The sequence below is a fragment of the Rhineura floridana genome, chromosome 10, assembly GCF_030035675.1.
Source record: "Rhineura floridana isolate rRhiFlo1 chromosome 10, rRhiFlo1.hap2, whole genome shotgun sequence".
Classification (NCBI taxonomy): Eukaryota; Metazoa; Chordata; class Lepidosauria; order Squamata; family Rhineuridae; genus Rhineura; species Rhineura floridana.
The window spans coordinates 16,676,392-16,698,585 of record NC_084489.1 but is presented as its reverse complement, the minus strand read 5'-3'; the positions used below and the strand labels follow the sequence as shown (position 1 = coordinate 16,698,585).

General features: G+C 40.0%; 1 protein-coding gene across 7 annotated transcripts in view; it reads left to right on the top strand.

Moving 5' to 3' along the window:
• The first annotated feature begins 20,203 nt into the window (after nucleotides 1-20,203).
• Nucleotides 20,204-22,194, top strand: part of ARPP21 (cAMP regulated phosphoprotein 21) — a 333,260-nt gene continuing 331,269 nt past the window's right edge. For all 7 annotated transcript variants that reach the window (XM_061586883.1, XM_061586882.1, XM_061586885.1 and 4 more), the window contains exon 1: nucleotides 20,204-20,342. The gene's annotated coding sequence lies outside the window, so the exon portion shown is untranslated. The remainder of the gene's footprint in view (nucleotides 20,343-22,194) is intronic.

The window sequence follows — 22,194 nt, the reverse complement described above, 5'->3', positions numbered from 1 at the left end:
TTGGTTTCTTTTTCCTAAGTGTAGAACTTTGCATTTATCCCTGTTGAATTTCATTCTGTTGTTTTCAGCCCAATGCAACAGCCTATCAAGGTCGTTTTGAATTTTGTTTCTGTCTTCCACGATATTAGCTGTGCCCCCCCACTTTTGTATCATCTGCAAATTTGATAAGCATGCTCTGTACCTCCTCATCCAAGTCGTTAATAAAAATGTTGAAGGGCACTGGGCCCAGGACCGAGCACTGTGGATGAATGTGCATGAAGGGTTGCTGTTCAACAAGCATATGTCTAAGCTTCCTTGGTGCCCATGTCTCATCCTGTGGTCCTTTGGACCCTGGCTGCCACCTCCAGTGTTCTTCTAGTTTCTTTGAACTTTACAGAACGTCCAGAAGGAATTAAAGCATTATTTATTTGTGCCATCCGTTTGTAGCCACGGCGCTAAGGTTCATTAGATAGATTGAAGAGCTGACTCTTGACTTCAGAGGAAGGAAGCAACAATATTTTAAATTAAGCTGTCTACTGGGCCTGCATCCTTCATGTTTGTATCTCTCCCACCTAAGCATAAATAACCAGGAAATAGAAGGTTGGTAGCATTATAAATTGTCAAACTACACATTTGCCTCATGTTCAGCATTTGTTCTCTTCTTCACATATCATCCATTTTAAATTAAACTTCCATCAGTCTATAATCATGCTTCTAGAAGATGTCCAACAGTTTATAAAACAACACACATAGAAGTGTTTACAAGAATATCTATAAATGAAGTGTTGAGGAACTAAAGACCAATGTTATTAACAGAGATTGCTGTTGAGATTACAAAGGGGTTTTCAGTATGCTTGTTTTTACTGCTTTTCAGCAAACCTGAGAATTGTCATCTAATAAGTCCAAGAGGGATGGTCATACACTACAGACTGACCTGATGAGATTTGGCTTTACTCATTATAAGGAAAGACTAATGATGACCATCAGTGAGATGAGACAAACAAAGATGAACAACAGTTTGCTCCTGACTACCAACATTCCTCTCCATAGGGGGATAAAGGGTGCATTTAGTTTGATAGGGTGATTGTGCAGCACAAATGAGAACACATCCCAGAATCCTCTGGAACACACAGGGTGTGTGGTTAAACATCACAGGGATGAGTCAAAGTCTTCACTTAGGAGTAGATTTTGAGCTCATATTTGAATGAACAGATATGCTGTTGATTCATACATCTTTCTATTTCTTAATTTCCAGATCTGCATTCTGCTCACAGTCACTATACTTCTCTTTGCAAGAAAAATTAGCATTACTTAGGATTGTCCCTTCTGCTGTCATAGGCACTGGCTAGTTTTCTTTTAAGATTTCAACAGCCCAATCCTATGTATGTTTACTTGAAGCTAACTCCCAATAAGTTGGCTGGGCATACTCTCTAGTAAACATGCATAGGATTCCATTCCAAGTCATTATAAATCATTTTTAGGTCTGGATCCTGATACATTTTAGATGGCAGGCAAGATCCAACCTGTTCGCCTGAGCTTCATGAATTTTAAGATCCTTGCTGTTATTTGTTTTATTTATTATGTATGACTGTCCTATATGTGTTTGTGTGATCTGCCTTTGTCTGAATCTTTTAGGCTGCGATCCTGTATACACTTACTCGGGAGTCAGTTCCAATGAAGTCAGTGGGACCTATTTCTGAGCAGACATATAGGATTGCATTGTCTGTGTATTTTTAGATTGTTTTATTTTGCTTTACTGCTTTTTAAAGACAATTTGAGAGGTTTTTAAGTGGAAGGACAAGACAGAAACAACTGAAACCCATAAAATATAAGGCACATGCTGCAACCCTTTTAGAAAGTCTGCTGGTAACCAAAGTTCCTTTGGCTTTAGATGCGTCACATGAGGAGGAACCTCCAAATTTACTCTGAACATTGCTGTAGGCAAAATTAAATGATTCATCCCCAAGTAGTTGTCCTAGGCAAGAGCGACCAGAAGTTGCTTCGTCAACGGCAGGAAACAAAATGACGCCGAGAGACAGTTAAATGGGTGGAGAAAAGGGAGGATCTAAAGACGAAGAAACTGCGCAGCCAAAAAAAGGCACTTAAAAGGTAATACATGGTAGAAGCGCACCGAAGCAGGTGTGGATTTTAAAAGCAATTTCGGGGTTTTGTCGCATCGATTTAATCCAGAGTTAAAGGCAAAAGCAGCTGAATGTAATCGCGTTGGGAAAAACGTCATGCAAACGGTCCAAATTAAAAGGATCTGCAAAAAGCCTCAGATCCAGATTATACCGGCATCTGAACAGGCCCTAAGTAAGTAAGTAAATGAAAGATCATTTAACTTTGGTGTTGTAGGGGAACAAGGTTCCCATGGGCACTTTTATTTATTTCAGGCATGCTAAGATCACACAACCATTATGGTGTGAAGGAAGAATGCATCCAAAAGAGCCGTTGGGATGATGTTAGGTTAGTATCAGCCAACATGAACAGAAAGGCTAAAGGCTGAATGGCTAAATCTAAACTTTGCAAACCACACTTCTCTCCTTTAAAGGCAATTGCAGAGAACAAGAGTGAAAAGTCTTTGTGGAGCAGGGGCAATTAAGTTCAGCTGACACTTGTGAATTTACCTTTTTTCGTCACTGGCCAGAAGATCTGAGCTATAAAGAGCCTTTTTACAAACACAGCAATTGTAGGGTTGAAAAATGCATGGATGTGTGAGTGTGTGTGTGTGTGTATACGCATGTGCACATGCACACACAATGAACTGGCTTGAGGATTGCCACTTTCCTATTTGACACCTTGTAAAATAGCTGGATTCCAGAAGTTTCCCTCTTGTGTGTGAGTTTGCAAATATCAGCAGGTAACTTGTGCTGTTGCTAAGCATGGAACTATTGGCCTGGCTTTCAGTGCTTTTCACTTTAGAAAACCTCTGAGGTAAATCACATGAACATACATATCAGGTAATCAATTTTTTTTTTTAAGCAGAACACAGCTATGAAATTCAGGTGAAGGGAAGAAGGTTATATAAAAATTGAGGACACGATACAGGCCATTATTGTGTCTTAATGAGCCAAGCAGGGTTACTAAATGGAGCTGTACTTTTGACAGCAGTAGCTTACATGCTACATGTTGTGTATGATTTTACAGCTCTGGAAAGGAGGCCAGGAATGATAACAGTATGATCAAAAAGGTGACAGATTGTTTTTGCTAGATTCCAAAGAAGACCCTACAGGCAACAATGAAGATGCTTATATCGCTTCTATGAAACCCGATGAGAAGGCATGCAAATCAAAAATATGCATATATGCATGCATGCACATGAACATAGTTCCATCATGTGATGGGAGGCAGGTTGGTGGACAAAGAATTTGAAGAGCTAAAAGTAGAATGTTGTTTCATTCATTTGAAGTTTTACGTGGCATACTGTAGTTATGGGCTCCTTCTGGGAGGAAGGGTGGGATATACATTTAATTAATAAATAAATAAATAGTACAGGATTGGGATGTATAATTTACATATCTATCAGCATATCTATCAGCCTCTGTCTGCCATTCTCTCTCACACATGATGCAAACATACCACGGAAGTAGCTGGTAAATGAATGGAAAATTATGGGACGGATTGAGCAGGGCTCTTCCTCTGTTCTTAGTGGTGGGATGATTGTCGGACTATAAATGGCCATTCTGGCTAGGGTTGACTGGAGTTGGATTCCGCCACTGTCTTAATGATAAAGCGTGCCCTGTCAAGTCTTCCATCCAGATTCTGACCATACTTAAGTTAAAAGCTACTTAGCTTTTTTCAGTGAATGGAGGATTATGAAGAGCCAACCTCCAAGTGTTGCTGGGATCTTATTTTATATTATTTTATCAGTATTAGCCCAGGAAGAGGTTGACTTGAACCAATAAACTGTGAACTTGGTATGGTGTGCTGTGTCATTACACGGCTATGGAGGTATGAAATACCATTTCCCACATGAAGAGAAGCAAGAAATGACAAATCCCGTGAGAGAGCCTGTGGTCAGAAGATGTGTAGCTCAGAATTGCTGGACTGTGAGATTTGGAAGTACAGGATGCTGAAGGCAAATGTCTAAAAGTTTCCTGGTGCACAAGGTGATTTTGAGGTCCTGGACTTCAAAGAATGTGTGATAATGGCTAAACAAGACCCCTCCTATTTTAAGGTCTTTGGTTTCTTTCACTCATGATAAATTGGCTCAGCATCTGCTCAGGTGACAGGAATCTGCTCCTGGGGCTTATTTTATTATATGTGAGGTTAATAAAAATGGGGAAGCTAGCAGTCAATAAATGACTGGATTTGTTGCAATTATTCTTATTATCATTATTATAGAAAATGCAATTTACTTTTATTTGTTGTACATAAGGTAGCCATGTGCCCCACTTTGCAGGGGAGAGTCCTCATTGGAAGAGCTGTCAGTCCTTTGTTTAAAAGGAGTCCTCTATTTGAAGAGCTATCCAATCCAAGTCCAGTTTAAGAATAAAGAACCATAAGAAGGAAGATTGGGGACCTTGAATCTACCCATCCATTGTACTGTTGTACACTTGGACAGCAGGCTAAGCAGCAGTCATGCAGGGTTCTCCCCTATGTCAAAATGCACCTATTTAAATAATAGTAACTATTTCTAAATTTACAGCTACATATAAGCCAGTTTGCACAAATTGTATGCAATTCTGTGTCCTCTGTGTCACTTTTCTGGTGACGCATAAATAGCCATCTTAGTACATATCACTAGCTGATGTTTTCAGTTTGATTCATTTGTGATATGTGGAAGAACAAGCAAGCAAGCAATCCAGCAGCATCCAGTTTTATCCAACTAAATAGTACTTATTTGGCATTTAAAAGGGATTTGCTTCAGCAAAGCTTGGACTTGGTATGCACACGCATGCATGAGAGCACATGCATGTGTCTACCTACATGCATGGTCAATTATCAGATTATTTACCAGATTTTAAAGGCTTCTTTTGAGTTTGTTTCAGACTGGGTTCAATTTTTTTTGTTAATCCAATCTCTCAATCTCAGTGCTATGCCTCTACGTGTGAATAGGTTTGTGGCGTGCCTCTCAGCAGCTACATGTTGCCTCTCTCATTCTGGGCTTGCATTAATCCAAATCACTGCTAGTTGTTTCAAAATGGATTACAAAACAGATATAAACCTAATTTCAAGCAAGCCCAAAAGAAAACACATGAACCTAAGATTAATATAGTCCCTACACATATTGTCACTAATCACTAATTAAACCAGGCCTGGGGAACTGTTTGACTCTAGCTCCCATCAGCTCCAGCGAGCCTGGCCAATGGTCAAGGATGATAGTGTTGTAAACGTGCAAATCTGGAAGGTCACAGGCTCCTCACTAGGGTTGCCAGGCCGGAAGCATCCCAAACCCTGAGATTTCAGGGGTGTGCCCTAGTAATGTCATTGGGGCATGTCCTAGTGATGTCATGGGGTGGGCCCTAGTAATGTCATTAAGCTTGATACATTAAGCATCAACCACAGTTGCTTGGAGCATAGCACTCAAACAAAAACAATTCTCTGATTGGAAATTGATAGAAATCTTAGTTAAATGAGGGTGTTCCCAGGTCCAGCTGAAGTGACAGGATCATTCCTTCTCACCTGCTTAGAGAGCCTGCGTAAGGAACATTTAATCTAGCCTACTCGGTTTGGGCAAGAAGAGTTTAAGTGCCCTCAAGCCAGGCTAGTCACCAGAAGGCCACTGTACAAAGAAAGCCTAATGTTGTGGAGATGTTAGATGGGAGCACTCAGGAGTAAAGATGGATGCCACTGAAGGCTGCAATTCTAAACACACTTATTAAGGGACTAAGCCCCATAGAACTCAACAGGACTTGCTTCTGAGTAGATATTGTTAGGATTGTGCTGTTGGTAAGGCTTCTCTACCCTTATTCTGTCTATCTTGTGGGCTGCTATAAACTCACTTTGACAGACAACCCAATTCCAGTGAATAATAATTGACAGAGAAAACACACATAGTTTGGTCTACCTTCACAGGCAGTAGCTTGGGAACAACAACAATTGAAGTCACACTTCCCAGTATGTGGAATTTTTTTTACCACTATTGGGCAAGAAACAAACCATAATGCAAACGACAAGGTGCATCATCAGTAGCTTTAAGGGGGCTGAGCGGAGTGCATGGAACCACTGTTGTTGCTTCTATGGATGTAAGGGAGTAACGTCAGAGGTATATGAAATGCAAATAGAAAAACAAAAACAAAAGAGAGTGATGATTTCCTAAATGCAATACCATACCAACCACAAAAAGATTCCTATGAGTAAGGCAGAAAACTAAGCATCCCACAACCAGTCAAGATTCCTAACCAAAAACCCAAGCTAAAAAAAATCCTGGCAGACAGTTAGCCAAGGTCACAGAAATCCCCATGCAGCACAGCCTGACTGGGGGCTGCAGTTTGTGCAGAATGCTGTGGCACAATTGCTGACATGAGTGAGACCCTATCAGCACATAATACCTCTGCTCCGAAATCTGTACTGGTGGCTGATTTGTTACGAGGCCAAGTTCAAGGTGTGCTTTCCATGTTACAGGTACCACATAGTACTTGTTCTGCTCTTGTAAGAAATCAACAGTTTAGTGTGGCAGTACCTACACTTTGGAACTCCCTGCCTATTTACATTAGGCAGACCTGCATTGTATTCATTTTGACACCTGCTAAAAACATTTTTGTTTAGGCAAGTCTACCCAGGCATGTGGAAGCTATTATTTTTTTTATCTGTTTTTAACTCATTGTTGGTTTTATTATTTTGAATGTTTTCAAATATCTGTTTTTACTGTTTCTGCCAATAATTTTGTAGTTTTAATATCTTCTATAAACCATTGAGGTGCTTTTTTTTTTTTTAAAGGAGTATATAAATGTTGTAAATAAAATACATAAATAAATTTCGGAATCACTGTGGCCCTTGGGTTTCTTTCCTCTTTTAGGCACAAAGGAATCTGCCTTATACTGAGTCAGGTCATTTGATACTGTCTAGCTCAGTAAAGATGACATGGACTAGCCTTGGCTTTCCAGGATTCCAGGCAATAGTCTCTTCCAGAGATTGAATTTTGGACCTTTGCATGCAAAGCATGTGCCCTACCACTGAGCTACAGCCCTGTTTTAAAAAGAAGCTTTGTAAATGATTCTTTTCAATTCCCTAATGAATGCATAGCATTCTAGGGCAGATTCACACCATGCACTTAAAGCACATTCAAGACACATTTGAAGCACATGTATCCCACCACAGAATCATGGGAACTGTAGTTTGTTAAGAGTGGTGGGAACTATATGTGAGGGGGAAACTTCATTTCCCAGGATTCTTTAGGGGAAGTCATGTGCTTTAAATGCGAGTCGGATGTGCTTTAAATATATTATGTGGATCTGCATTCCTTCATAACCTTTACCAGCATATAGATCTTTTTGAATTGATTTTAAAAATGGAAATTGGCTATAAAGTTTACCAAATAAGCTGACCATGGGCTACTCACCATCTAGCTAATCTGCCCCATCCTAAGGAAGAAGGGCATAGTTAAAATGTAGAGGAAATAATAATTTATAAGTATTTACAATCATAGTGTGAAATCAGATACCTATCAAGACATAGTATGAAGAAACATTTATATAAGCAGGACTGTCAAAGATGTTTAATATTTACACAACAACCTGTAAAAATATTTATAGTGCAATCCTATGCATGTTTACCCAGAAGCAAATCCCAATGTATTCTTACTCAGTCAGCCCAATGAGACTTACTCAGAGAGGGAAGCATGCACAAGACTGCAATTCAGTGATAAGGAACTTTATTCACCCACACCACATTTCTGAGTAATGCTCTTTAAGCTGTTTTGCAACTGTTTTAAACTTGTTTTATGTTATTGGGTTTTGGAAGGCTTTATTTATTGTTGTCAGCTGCCTTGGTTTCCAACCCTACTACACAAGGGTGTTGGAAATATTCCATATGCATACACACTGGACATGTAAAAATACATACACCCCATATAATAGTTTATTGTCAAAACCAGTTGGCCATTGCAAAACTTTTTTAAAAACAAAGTATTAAGTTTCCTGCCAAATAAAAGCATTGACACCTAAGTAAGCTCTGCCTAACTGCTATAAAAAAAAGATCAGAGGAGGTGAGAAAGATTTATAACACAACCCTTTTCTATGTTCACTGAAAAGTCCCATTTCTTCTAGATCTCGCATAATTAAATCCAAGGAAATTCTAGAAACTTTATCTGAGTATCACTCTTTATCCTCTGTTCTAACTAAGACCTTAAAAACAACCTTTAGCTTGAATTGCAAATTCTACGAGAGGTATCCTAGATGGTTTGATAAGGAATGCAGAGAGTCTAAACAAAATTTATTAAAAATTTACTCCTCATATAGGAAAACTGGGGTAAATACACTTCCTTTAGAATACCATCAAGCAAAGAAATTTTATAAAAAACGAATTGCTCAGAAAAAGAAATCAGCTATTCAAGAAAATTGGAAAATCTTAATAAATGCTTCATTAAATAATGACTCCAAACTTTTTTGGGCGTTAGTCACTAATGCTCTAAGTTTGTCCACTTCCCCTAAATGTACCATTGCTCCAGCTATTTGGGAGCAACATTTCTCTCTTGTTTTTGCCAATAACAATCAAAAGTCCATTTGGTCTCCTTCCCAACTTAGTCTTAATGTTGTATCTGAATGGCCCCCAGTTGACCAATCAGAAGTTGTTCCCTTGATCCAAAATCTTAAAAATGGCAAGGCCCCCGGAATTGATTTAATCTTACCAGAAATGTTAAAAACAAATGTAGATTGGTGGGCTCCACTGCTATCCTCTCTTTTTACTCAAATAAATCGGTCTGGTAATATCCCCGCAATCTGGCTGGAGGCAATAGTCATTCCTCTTTTTAAAAACGGCGATAGGGAAGTCCCTACAAATTATAGGCCTATTAGCCTTCTTTCAGTTGTGGGTAAAATTTACGCGAGTTATTTGAATGCGAAATTACAATCATGGATAGAAGAAAATTCTATTTTGGGTCAAGAACAAGCGGGCTTTTGTAAAAAGAGATCTACATTAGCTCACTGCTTAGTAAGACATCTAGCGGAAAAATATATGAATTGTTTGAGTAGGGGCCTTTATGTAGCCTTCATGGATCTCAGGATGGCTTTTGATTCAGTCCCCAGAAAACTATTATGGGCCAAATTAAATAAAACCTCGATCGACAAATGTCTTCTATTTTTAATTAGTCGTCTATATCAATCCACGTCGATAAGGGTACGTTATGAGCCAAATGGAAATTTCACAAATCCCATCCCAGTAACTATAGGTGTGTGTCAAGGGTGTGTGCTGGCACCAACTTTATTTAACCTTTTTCTTAACGATTTAAAAGAAAACTGTTGCTCAAGAAATTTACATTCCCCTAAAATAGCAGAGGAAAGTTGTCCTCTTTTGCTTTATGCAGACGACTCTGTCCTGTTGTCCTTTTCAGAAATAGGTTTAAAGCGTCTTTTGAAATTTTTTATGGTCTATTGTGAAAAAAAATTTCTTAGTATAAATTTTTCCAAATCTAAAATAATGGTTTTCTCGCTCAATCAACGGAAATATTATTGGAAAATTAGAGATCAACAAATTAGCCAAGTAAATAAGTTTAAGTTCCTTGGTATAACTTTTTGTTCTTCCCTGTCATGGTCTCCCCAGATTTGTGCGGTTACTTCCTCTGCACAAAACATTTCCAAAATCATTATTAGATTTTTCCATTCTAGAGGAGGCAGGTATATTCCTGCAGCCATATTTTTAAAGCCAAAATATTACCGCATCTTCTTTATGGCATACCTATTTGGATTACATATTTTAACTCCAAAGTAGAACAAGTACTGTCTGATTTCTTGAGGGCCATATTTGGGTTACCTCGTTGTGCCTCTCCAGCTGGTCTTCGTCTAGAAGCAGGAATTAATTCTGTAGAATGTACAGCATGGTTACAAGCTTTTAGTTTTTGGACTAAAATGGCATACACAGGTCCTTCCCTGGGATACCTTCACCTACTATGGGAAGACCCTTTTGATAGCTCTTGGTCCAAAATTTTTAATGAAAAGCTAAACTATATAGGTTTATCAAAAGAATTTCTGGCTTCTTGGGACCTAAAGGCTGCAATGTACACAATTGGCCAATGGAATAGAGATCTAGATCGTCAGTTTCTAATGTCAAAAGTAAAAACCTCTTGTTCCCCATTTCATTTTGGCCTGAGTTTTTGTTTTCCAAATCAAGCTTCATATTTAGAAAAATTAACCTTTGCGCAATACAGATTCCTGTTTTCCCGAGCTAGATTCAACTGCTTACCTTTCGCTATCCTAACCGGTCGCTTTCAAGGTATTCCTGTGGAAAATCGTTTCTGTATTTGCAAGTTAAATCTACCTGAAACTATCTGGCATGTACTTTTGGTCTGTGAACTATACTCCGACGTAAGAAAAAAACTCATTTTACCTGTTTTTATAGGTCTGCCAGGTAGATCTTTAACCTGGAAAACACACTATCTTCTATCCGATAAATGTAAAAGTGTTACTCTACATGTGGCTAAATTTCTTTATATAGCTCAGTCTATACGTAAAAGGGAGGTTTTAACTTTATGTTAATTGATTTACTTGATTTAAAAGTCTTGATATATTTTATTTTAAATTTGCATTATGGGTCTCCTTAATTGCTTATTTTTAAGACTAGCTAAATAGATAGAAGGTATTGTTATGTTGTCTAAGCTCCGGCCGAAATTTGGTTTGAAGTAAGAATAGTTAGCAAATCCAAGTGTTTTTAATGTTTTGAAATGTGTATCGAGTCGTTGTACTGTAAAATTTTGTACTTTGGGTCTATGACCGTAATAAACTGAATTGAATTGAAAAGTCCCATTGATTTACAGCACAATCCTAACCATGTCTACTCAAAAGTAAGTCCTACTAAATTCAGTGGGGTTAACTCCCAGGTATGTGGAATTAGCATTGCAGTTTTACTCCCAGAAAAGCTTCATATTGGGAAGATTTTCAAAACAGATGGTGAATAAGATAAATAAACTGTCCTCTTCAACAGTCCAGTACAATTTAAATTTGATTGACTCCTTAATTAGATAAGTATAACACTGCAGTATGTACACATTTTAAAACTTCTTTTCAAAATTTTTGCAAGTAATTAAAAAACCTGCATGTACACTTTTATTATAATTGCAACTAAAATTGTTTACTGTGTATGCCCATCAACATCCTGCTGTGATTTTCTGTTGTAGTGCTATCCTTATATGCTTGTTTACTCAGAAGCAAGTCCCAATCCTGTATAGAGAAAGTACTCTTTATGCTGCTGAAAGCTATATGTTTACTGAATTCCTGATGTAAGACAAGCAGGAAAAGGAAACTGTTCTCAGAACTTGAAGTGGGGTTTATTGCCTGGGTCAACAAAACTTGCCAATCATAACCCTGACTTCACTTATTAGTTAAAAACCTGAAAGGGCAGGGATTAGAGCAGCGCAGTACTAACAGAAGTTATGGGGGGGGGTTGCATTTTGATTTATATCTTCTGAACCAGACCACCTAGAAACTTAATTTTTTAAAAAAATGAAAGTTAAGGGTCCAGAGATTAAGGTGACTCACCCAGAGACCCAGAGAGGACCCCCCCAAACTGGAGTCTCTGGGCAAAAACAGGACACTTGGCAACCCTACTCTTCACCCCTGAATTAAATTATACTAATTGGTCATTAAAGTATACACTGTTAGTGCTTGAGTGCCAATGAAGGGTTGGCTTGAGAGATCAAGATCAAAGAAAAGTAGCTCAAATGCAAGAGGACTGTATGTGATTGTGCCTATTTCTCAAAACCAGAGAGACTGAAGCTTGGATGAGAACTGCTGCTTCAGCAATGAGGCAGCTCAAACTGAAAGCTTATATAAGAGCTAAAGGCTCCATCTTTTCCGCACTTCCATGCACTTTCTTCTCCTCTCAAGGAGTCTCACCTGCACTAGCCGGACACTTCAGTGGTGGTTTTGAAAAATTTCTGGCTGGCTCTCTGCTTCCTCTGCTCTTGTGGCCCTGAGAGTGATGATGGTGGAGTGTCTGAGAGCCAGCCAGGAACCTAGGTTGCTGACATGAAGCACAGATGCCCAGGTTTGATGGCTCTTCAGGATCACTGGTAATGAGAAGATCTTCTGATGAGTCTAATTCCCCTTGCTCCTCATCTGAGGAGACCTCAGGTTCAAGGTCTGGGTAGGCCTGAACCCTGACAGAGAGCTCCACCATTAGAAAAGTTCCTAGCAGCTGATGTAAAAGTGACATGTATGCTTTACACTATTTTGTTTGTGCTTTTATAGAATTTTATTCAGGGTTGTGTAAATTTTATTTTAATAACATGTTAGGCACAATTTTTTTAAAAAAAAGAGTTTTATTTCTTGCCAGAGAGACACACAATTTTCAGTTTGCTTATGGTTTTTATTGTGTTGTGTGATTTTTTATTCACTTAAACTTTTGTTATTTGTATATAATTCCCATTTGTTTGTTAAATTCTTGCTTTTTGATAGCCCTCTGACAAGATTTAAATAAAAAGATCTTAATCTGTTTTGCAGCTGTAACTGCTAGCTCTGGATTCCTAGAAGGCCCTCAGCTGTCCCCTAGCATGGCCTGATTATGTCTGGGGGAGGGGGGAATGTCTCGGTGGAGAAGGGCTGGTCTCAAGTCATTAAATGGCCATTTCTCTGCCTCTGAGCCACCTCAGACCCAGCACATTGGTGACAACATTCTGGGGTCTAAATAGTGACCTTGAGAGACAGTAACAGGGGAGCACTCAGAGGTACCACATCTGCTACAGAAGGGGTGGGAAACCTGTAGCTCACCAGGTGTTAATGGACTACAACTCCCATAATCCCTATCTATTGGCTATGCTGGCTGAGGCTAATGGCAGTTGGAGTGCTACAGGATTGGGTTTGGTTTCTTCATAGGCAAAACTTACACCAGGACCCATGGTAGTTATCAGCAGCATGCCTTCACTGCCCCTTATGTCACTGGCCCTTATGTGCCTGATAGGGCCAGTAGCTGCCTGTAGTTCCCTGAGGTTGACTCTCAGTTGGTCTACGGGTGAGGAGATACAAGCAAGCCAGCTTTCTGAGAGTGAGCGAATAGAGCAAGCGAACAGGCAGAGCAAACAGGAATTTGACAAAGGAGTCCTCAAGGGGGAGGTCCCTGAAAAGAAAAGAAAAATTACTAATTCCCCTTGTACAGTGCAGCACATACCAGTGGGACTCTCAAGTTTACCTTGAAGTAGGACAGGACAAAGCACAGGCCACTCCAAAACAAGTTAAAAATGTAAATGTACTGCCTTCAAGTTGATTCTGACTTATGGTGACCCTATCAGTAGGGTTTTCATGAGGCTGAGAGGCAGTGACTGGCCCAAGGTCACCCAGTGAGCTTCATGGCTATGTGGGGATTTGAACCCTGGTCTCCCAGGTCACAGTCCAACACCTTAACCACTACACCAAAGAAACAAAAGGTAGAAGAGAGAATGAATGGGAAGGATACTCCAGTGGTTGTGACCTGCAAGGTGTGTGCCATGTTTGTTTTCTTGCCTCTGAACAACATGACATACACGTGCAACAAGTGCAAGCTCATGGCACTGTTGGAAGAAAAAGCGAGAGACCTGGAACGGTGGGTGGCCACACTGAGAACTATAAGAGAAGATGAAGAGTTCTTAGACAGAACGCTGGAACAACAGCAGCAAAGAGAAGTGGAGGTGGAAGAGCAACAGCATGAGGTAGCAGAAGAGGAAACTGCTTTGGAGAGGATCAACAAAGTGGAGGAAACTCCATGGGAAAGGGTGACAGTTAGGAGCAGAAGAGCTAGAAGACACCCTTCACCAGTGGAACTATGGAACCGCTTTCAACCACTCGAGGATGAGACTGTGGTGGAAGAATTACTCACCAGGTATGCTGTCTACCAGGAGGACGGATTAGAGGTGTGACAGAAAGGGTTGCCATCACTCACCAAGCCCACCAACAGGTATCCCTTGCTCCTCATCCATGTAGAAACAAATGATACTGCCAAACCGAGCTGTGAAGAAATCACATCAGACTATGAAGCTCTGCGAAGGAAACTCAAGGACTTTGGGGCCCGATAGCTTTTTCATCCATCCTTCCAGTACTTAGAAGAGGAATAGAAAGGGAATGAATGGCTACTAAGGTGTACCGATGTGAGAGATATGGATTCTGGGACCACGGGCTATGCTTCCTGGAAGATGGATTGCTGGCAAGTGATGGGTTGCATCTCACAAGGACTGTGAAGTATGTGTTTGGCTACAGCATGGAGAAGTACATCAGGAGGGCTTTAAACTGAATCCTAAGGCAGAGAGAGACGTAAACTTGGTGGTAACGACTGATGAAGGCTTGTGCACAGTAATGGGAACAGAGAGATCGGCTCTAATAGGGCCCAGTAACAGTCCTCAGATAAAAGTAGTAAGGAAGCCAAGCCATAGATCACATGGTCTTCGATGTCTGTATACTAATGCGCAGAGCATGGGAAACAAGCAGGACAAACTTGAACTCTTCATACAGGAGGGCAATTACGACTTGATAGGTATAACTGAAACTTGGTGGGATGACTCCCATGACTGGAATATAGCAACTGAAGGATATAACTTGTTCACAAAGAACAGAAGGAATAAAAAGGGAGGTGGAGTCGCGCTATATGTTAAAAATATATATCCTTGCACAGAAATTCAGGAAGATGAGCTTGGTAGTTTCACCAAGAGTATCTGGATTAAAATTAATGGGTCAAGTAATAAAAGGAATGTGGTGCTTAGAGTCTACTACCAACCACCCAGTCAAGAAGACGACGAGAATGTAACTTTTGAAAAGCAAATTGCCAATGTTTTGAGGAGTCATGATGTAGTAGTAATGGGGGACTTCAGTTATCCCGATATCTGTTGGGAGACAAATTCTGCCAAACACAGCCCCTCCAAGAAATTTCTGACTTGTGTTGGAGATAACTTTCTCCTACAGAAAGTGGAGGAAGCAACCAGAGGATCAGCTATCCTGAACTTGATTCTAACCAACAGAGATGATTTGGTGGATGAAGTGGCAGTTACGGGAACTTTGGGGGAAAGTGACCACACCATATTTGAATTCTTGATTTGAAGAGAAGCAAAAGCTGAGAGCAGCCATACGTGCCTCCTGGACTTCAGGAAAGCTGATTTCAATAAACTCAGAACAATTGTATGATTCCATGGCAAGCCACCCTAATGTGAAAAGGAGTCCAAGCTGAGTGGGAGTTTCTAAAAAAGGAAATTCGAAAAGTGCAATGGCAAGCAATTCCAACAAGGAAAAAAAAAGGGGGGGGACAGCAGAAGAAGCCGATGTGGCTTCACAAAAAGCTTAGAGATGACCTGAAAACAAAAAAAAGATACAGGAAGTGGAAAGAAGGCCAGGCCACAAAGGAAGAGTACAGGCAGGTATTACGGAATTGCCGGGATGGTGTCAGGGTGGCTAAAGCTGAGAATGAGCTGAGGTTAGTGAGGGATGCTAAAAGCAATAAAAAAGCTTTCTTTAGGTACATCCATAGTAAAAGACAGAGAAAGGAAATGGTGGCACAGCTACTCAATGAGGAAGGCAAAATGATAACAGATGACAAAGAAAAGGCAGAAGTCCTCAATTCCTACTTTGGCTCAGTCTTCTCCCAAAAAAGGATCTGTGACCCTCCCAGGAAACATGAAGTAGAAGGGTCAGGATTGGAGCTTGAGATTGACAGACAAATCGTTAAGGAATACCTAATCACTTTGAATGAGTTCAAATCTCCAGGGCCCGATAAACTGCATCCCAGAGTATTGAAGGAACTGGCTGAAGAACTCTCAGAACCGCTCTCAATTATCTTTGCAAAATCATGGAGGACTGGTGAAGTGCCGGATGACTGGAGGAGAGCTAATGTTGTCCCTATCTTTAAAAAAGGGAAAAAGGAAGAACCGGGGAACTACAGACCAGTCAGCCTAACATCAATCCCTGGAAAAACTCTGGAGCAGATTATAAAGCAGTCAATCTGTAAGCACCTTGAAAACAATCCAGTGATTACTAGGAGCCAACATGGATTTATGAAGAACAAATCCTGCCAAACCAATCTTATCTTGTTTTTTGATCGGGTAACCTCCCTTGTAGACGGTGGGAATGCTGTGAACATAATATATCTCGACTTCAGCAAAGCTTTTGACAAAGTGCCCCATGATATTCTGATTAGCAAGCTAGCTAAATGTGGGCTGGATGGAACAACTATCAGGTGGATCCACACCTGGCTCTAGAATCGTACTCAAAGAATGCTTATCAATGGTTCCTTCTCAAATTGGGTGGAAGTAATGAGTGGGGTACCACAGTGCTTGGTCCTGGGCCCAGTGCTCTTCAACATTTTTTTTAACTACTTGGATGAGGAGGTACAGAGCATGCTTATCAAATTTGCAGATGATACAAAATTGGGGGGCATAGCTAATACTGTGGAAGACAGAAAGATAATTCAAAGGGACCTTGGTAGGCTGGAGCATTGGGCTGAAAACAACAGAATGAAATTCAACAGGGATAAATGCAAAGTTCTACACTTAGGAAAAAGAAACCAAATGCACAGTTATAAGATGGGGGATAGTTGGCTCAGCAATACGACATGTGAGAAGGATCTTGGAATTGTTGATCACAAGCTGAATATGAGTCAACAGTGTGATGTAGCTGCAAAAAAGGAAAACGCTATATTAGGCTGCATTAACAGAAGTATAGTTTCCAAATCGCGTGAAGTATTAGTTCCCCTCTACGCAGCACTGGTTAGGCCTCATCTTGAATACTGTGTCCAGTTCAGGGGACTAGAAACCAAGCCCTGTGAGGAGAGACTGAAAGAACTGGGCATGTTTAGCCTGGAGAAGAGAAGACTAAGGGAAGATATGATAGCACTCTTCAAGTACATAAAGGTTGTCACACAGTGGAGGGCTGGGATCTCTTCTCAATCGTCCCAGAGTGCAGGACATGGAATAATAGGCTCAAGTTGCAGAAAGCCAGATTTCAACTGGACATCAGGAAAAACATCCTAACTGTTAGAGCCATACAACAATGGAACCAATTACCTAGAGAGGTAGTGGGCTTTCCGACACTGGAGGCATTCAAGAGGCAGCTGGACAGCCATCTGTCAGGAATGCTTTGATTTGGATTCCTGCATTGAGCAGGGGGTTGGACTTGATGACCCTATAGGCCCCTTCCAACTCTACTATTCTATGATTCTATGAGTAATAACCTGGTTCTAGCACTCTAAACATAAGTGCAAGTCAATTCATAAGACTGCAGTCAACTGGATTTAAGCAGCTTGCTGAAGTCATATATACACTTACCTAGGAGTAAAATACATTGAACTAAGTAGGACTTACTTTTGAGTAAATATGAAGAGAATTGAGCTGTAAGTATAATATTTGATCGGAAAAATGTGAATCTGTCTTTGGGAAGTCCCTATCAATCAGATAGTAGCTAAGTAATATGGGAACGTGAGGCTGCAATCCAATACACACTTACTTGAGCATAAGTCCCATTGAGCCCAATGGAGCTTATTTCTGAGTAGACATGCAATGGATTGCAGCCTAAATCTGGAGCTGCTGTGGTGGTGTAGTTACAGTGTCAGACTAGAACCAAGCCATCCTGGATTCATATACTAGCACATTCGCAAACCTTACAGGATGACCTTGGGCTAGTCACTATCTCTCAGGGGAGAGACCACAGTTCAGTGGTAGAGCACATGCTTTGCATGTAGAAGGTCTCAAATTCAATCCCTGATGTATTCCTTTTGGGGAGGGGAAAGGACCAGGTAGCAGATTATGGGAAGAACCCTTGGCTGTTTGAGGTCCTAGAGTGCTACCGCCAGTCAGATTAGATCAGGGTTTTCCAGATGTTGTTGGCCTCCAGCTAATATGGACTTGTATAATGAAGCTTTCTATGTTCCTAATTTAAAATCCATTGTCATAACTGAGCAAAAGCCTTCCCAGACATTTTCTGTAATAGTGCCTATGCAGCAAATATCCTTCATCAAATCAGTTTTATAGATACAGTTCTTTAAAGAACAGTTCACCATCACTTTATTCTTCAAGTGGCTATCGGTACACTTGACTTGAAATTGAATGCAGCAAATGAAAAGGATTCAATACTTTTGTTCAGTCTCCAACTGCAGGCCTTGGATTCTCAGGGCCAGATTCCTCAACAGCCTGTAGATTGCCTTTAAAGCTATCCGAAGTAAAAAAATGTGCAAGGTCTACATAAAGATTTGTGAACTACTACAATACAGAATGGCAACACTGTGCAAAAGTAAAGGGAAATGAAATGTGGACTACTGGAACAGAATAGTAAGAATATGATCCAGCGGACTTTTTCTTTCACTGCAGGTATCTTGTTATTTTATAGTGCAATCCTAGACATGAATACTCAGAAGTACATCCCTTTGGGGATGAGTAAACCTTGGGGTTTACTCATCAGAAGGGATGCTGGAGAATTCCACTGAAACAGAAAAGGAGCAGAAATTGCTGCAGTTTGCATTCCTAACCACAGATGAATGGAAGTCAATCAAGTGAATACAATCAATATTTTTTCACATTCAATATTAGTTTTTACATCAACAAACAATATGTAATTAATGACTTTTTCTTTACATTGTTCTAATGTTTCCTTTATGTTGAAATAAATGTAAGCTACGTAAGTTTCATGATTTACATAAGTTACATTAAATACCAGACAGGGAGACAAACAGTGTAGTATTTGCCAGAAACTGAACTGCAGCAGAACGGTAAAGTGTTGATTCTGACAAATACAAGTCAGAACTGAATGTCTGCTTTCTTTTTTCCAACTCATGGGTAAATAGGTATAGCATTGTAGCAAATCAGGGGGAACCAAATCTCAGAGTAATGAGGGGGAAACTGGAATTTGGGAAAGAGATCAGCAATGTGTCCGTACTCCCAGGATTTGGGAACTGCCCTGAGGTGTGCTGTGTGTAAGTAATTCAGAGACTGCACAAGATCATCTCACCCTCTACAGTGGGTATGCTGTATGTAAGTTAATCCAGAGACTGCAAAAAAAAAATCATCTTGGCCCTTACACACCTAGCTGGTCACTACATTCTGAAGAAAATGACATCCTGTATATACCATCCTATCTGGAGGTCTATTTCTGTACTATGTTGGAATCAGGTCTTTAGTGTGGCATCACCTACCCTTTGGAACACCCTCCCATTATATACAGTATGTATCAGACAGGCATCTTCTCTATTGTCTTTTCGGTGCCTGCTAAAGGCGTCCTTCTATCAACAGGCCTTCTAAATGAAGATTATTTTCCCAGTTGGTATCTGTATTGAATATGAATTGATTTTATGTAAGAGTTGTTTTACATTGTGACACACACATATATGTTTTTATATATTCAATTGATTTAACTGTTTTTATATATGCAACTGTTTTAGGCTGCAATCCAATACATGTCTTCTCAGAAGTAAGCTCCATTGGGTTCAATGGGACTTACTCCCAGGTGTGTTTTGTGTATTGTAAATCACTCCATGATATCTCATGGGAAGCGATTCATAAATGAAATAAATGATCATAATACTTTTCTTGAACCCTTTTTAAAAAAAATCCTTTGCACACCTCTGTGTGAGCTATGATTAGTATGTAGAAGGTGCAGGAGTATGGGCTTAGAAATAAAAGTTGGAGGTGTGGTTTAAACAGATGAACCCTTTTCTGATTGCTCACCACTAAAGCTTATACATTACCAAGCTAATTCCAATTTGAGCTGAGCAGAATTCAACCGTCACTAATGTTGCCCATGTGTTAATAGCCATCTGTAAATAACTATTGTATATTGAATTTTAAGTTAAAACAATATGGATGGATATAATCTTTTTTAAAATGTGCACATCTGCATGCATATATACAAATGTGTGCATAATTTACAAATTTAATAGCCGATTTGTAGATATGCTCCTCTGTGTATAGCCATTTGACACTGACTTCCCCATTTTTTAAACAGACATTTCATTGGTTAATATTAGCTGAACAGCTGATTGTCAAATGTGTACAAATGATAACAGGTGCTAGATCAACACAGCGTCTGGAATTTGGCACGGCCTGATATTGCCACTGGCACAGGCCCTCACTTTTATATCAAGAAGGGCCTTTGCAACTTTCCTTTGCTGCCCCACCCCTTACATATCCGTCTCAACTGCTGAAGGAACACACACCATTCATGGTTCTTACTACAAGGCAGTCGGTAGGCAAAAGGAAGTTGTAACTCTTTCAAGGATTGGAAACCAGCAACTTTTCTTGGTGGGACTAATGTTATCTTCTTAGAAGGGTAAGGAGGCTTTTGTGAATGGAGGAATGGTACTGAAGTTATACAGAGCAAACTTCTGAAAGAGGAGTTAAAAGGAGAAATATCCAGTGTCGGCAGTGCAATTATTTTAGTACGGATTTTTTTTAGTAGCATGCTGAATTCAGTTTATTCTTTGAAAAGCCACACTGCTGTTTATGGCTTTGCATTCCTTAATTTGCTGCCTATTATGGTTTGTGCATTATATGAGTTGTCTCATTTTAGAATGCTGCTTTTTTTTCCTGTTCCAGTGATGGCTATGTGGTGATAGCACATTTAATAACCACTGGGAGAAGTGTACATTTTTTTAAAAAAAATCAAACCAGATTGAACTACATGGAAGAGGATTTAAAGCATCTGTCTTTTCAGGGCAGATGGCTTGAAACCTCTCAGTCCCTTATAACCTAAGAGAAAGACTTGAAAGCTCTTCATGGTAAAAGTAGAAATCATACTGGAGGTAGGGGCATTTAGGTTAGATGGAATCTGAAGGAAAAGAGTGGCATCAGAGTGACATTTGTGTGACATGTGGACACTGAATAAGTAGATAGATAGCTTTAGTGTGTGAACTGACTTGACGTAGCTCTTAGGAATTGATTGCTGCAGTATGCAGGCTTACTTGATTTAATTATTACATTTGTTATTGTTTTTCATAGCTGCTTTACATATGAATTTATATCACTTGATTAGGCAATCCATTATTAATATCTGCTGAAATTGTGAACAATCTCCACTTGCGATGGTAGATGTCTGATTCAGAATCAGTCCGTTTAAATCGGATTAATTTGGAGGACATCTGGTGGACATCTTTAATTAAGATGGAAGTACTGTGGAGTAGGGACACTGATCTGGATGACGGTGTGCAACCAGTGTTGGATGGGGTTTCACTCCCTCTGAATGAGCTGCTGTGCAGCTTGAGGGTTCTCCTGGACTCTGTGCTATCTATGGAGGCTTAGTGCCCTTGGTGGCCAGGGGTGCTTTTTATCAGCTTCACCAGCTGTGTCCCATCTAGAGAAAGTGGACCTTGCCATAGTCATTCACGGCATTGTTACATCCAGACTTTACTAACTCTAATGCACTCTTAAGTGGAGCTGCCCTTGAAGACAGATTGGAAGCTCCAGCTTGTGCAGAATGCCTCTGCCGGGTTGCTTGTGAAGACTTATGCTTGTGCTTGTGCTTGTGCTTATGACTGGAGCATATAACACCACTTCTGTACCAGTTACACTGGTTGCCAGTGCATTTTCAGGCCCAAGATGAAGTTATAATTGCTACCTTTAAAGCCCTAAATGGATTAGGACCAAGTTATTTGAAGAGCCGCCTAGAACTGTATGAGGGTAGCCAATGTGGTGCCCTCCATATATTGTTGGATTATAATCCCCATCATCCTTGACTACTGGCTGGGGCTGATGGGAGTTGGAGTCCAACAACATCTAGAGGGCACCAAGTTGACTACGCATGACCTATACGAACCTGCTTTGGCATTAAAATTGGCTGTGAAGGCCTGCCAGAAAGGTCTAAAAGGTTTGGCAGAAGGAAGAGACAGAGCTTTTTCAGTGCTGGCCCCATCAATGTGGAATTCCCTGTTATGGGAGCTGTTTGGTTCCCTTGTTGTATGCTTGTAAATGAGGGTTAAAGACCTGTCTGTTCAAATCTACTTTTATCTGAATAATGCTCCTGGTCTTTATTTTTAATTTTAATTGTTTCTGCTACTTACTACTGGTTTGAATGTAAAATGTATTTATATTGCTATTATAGTGGATTGTATTTTATCTTTTAAATTGTTCTATGGATCTTTAAAATTGTTCTGTGATCTTATTTGCAACCTGCCTTGCTAAGGCAT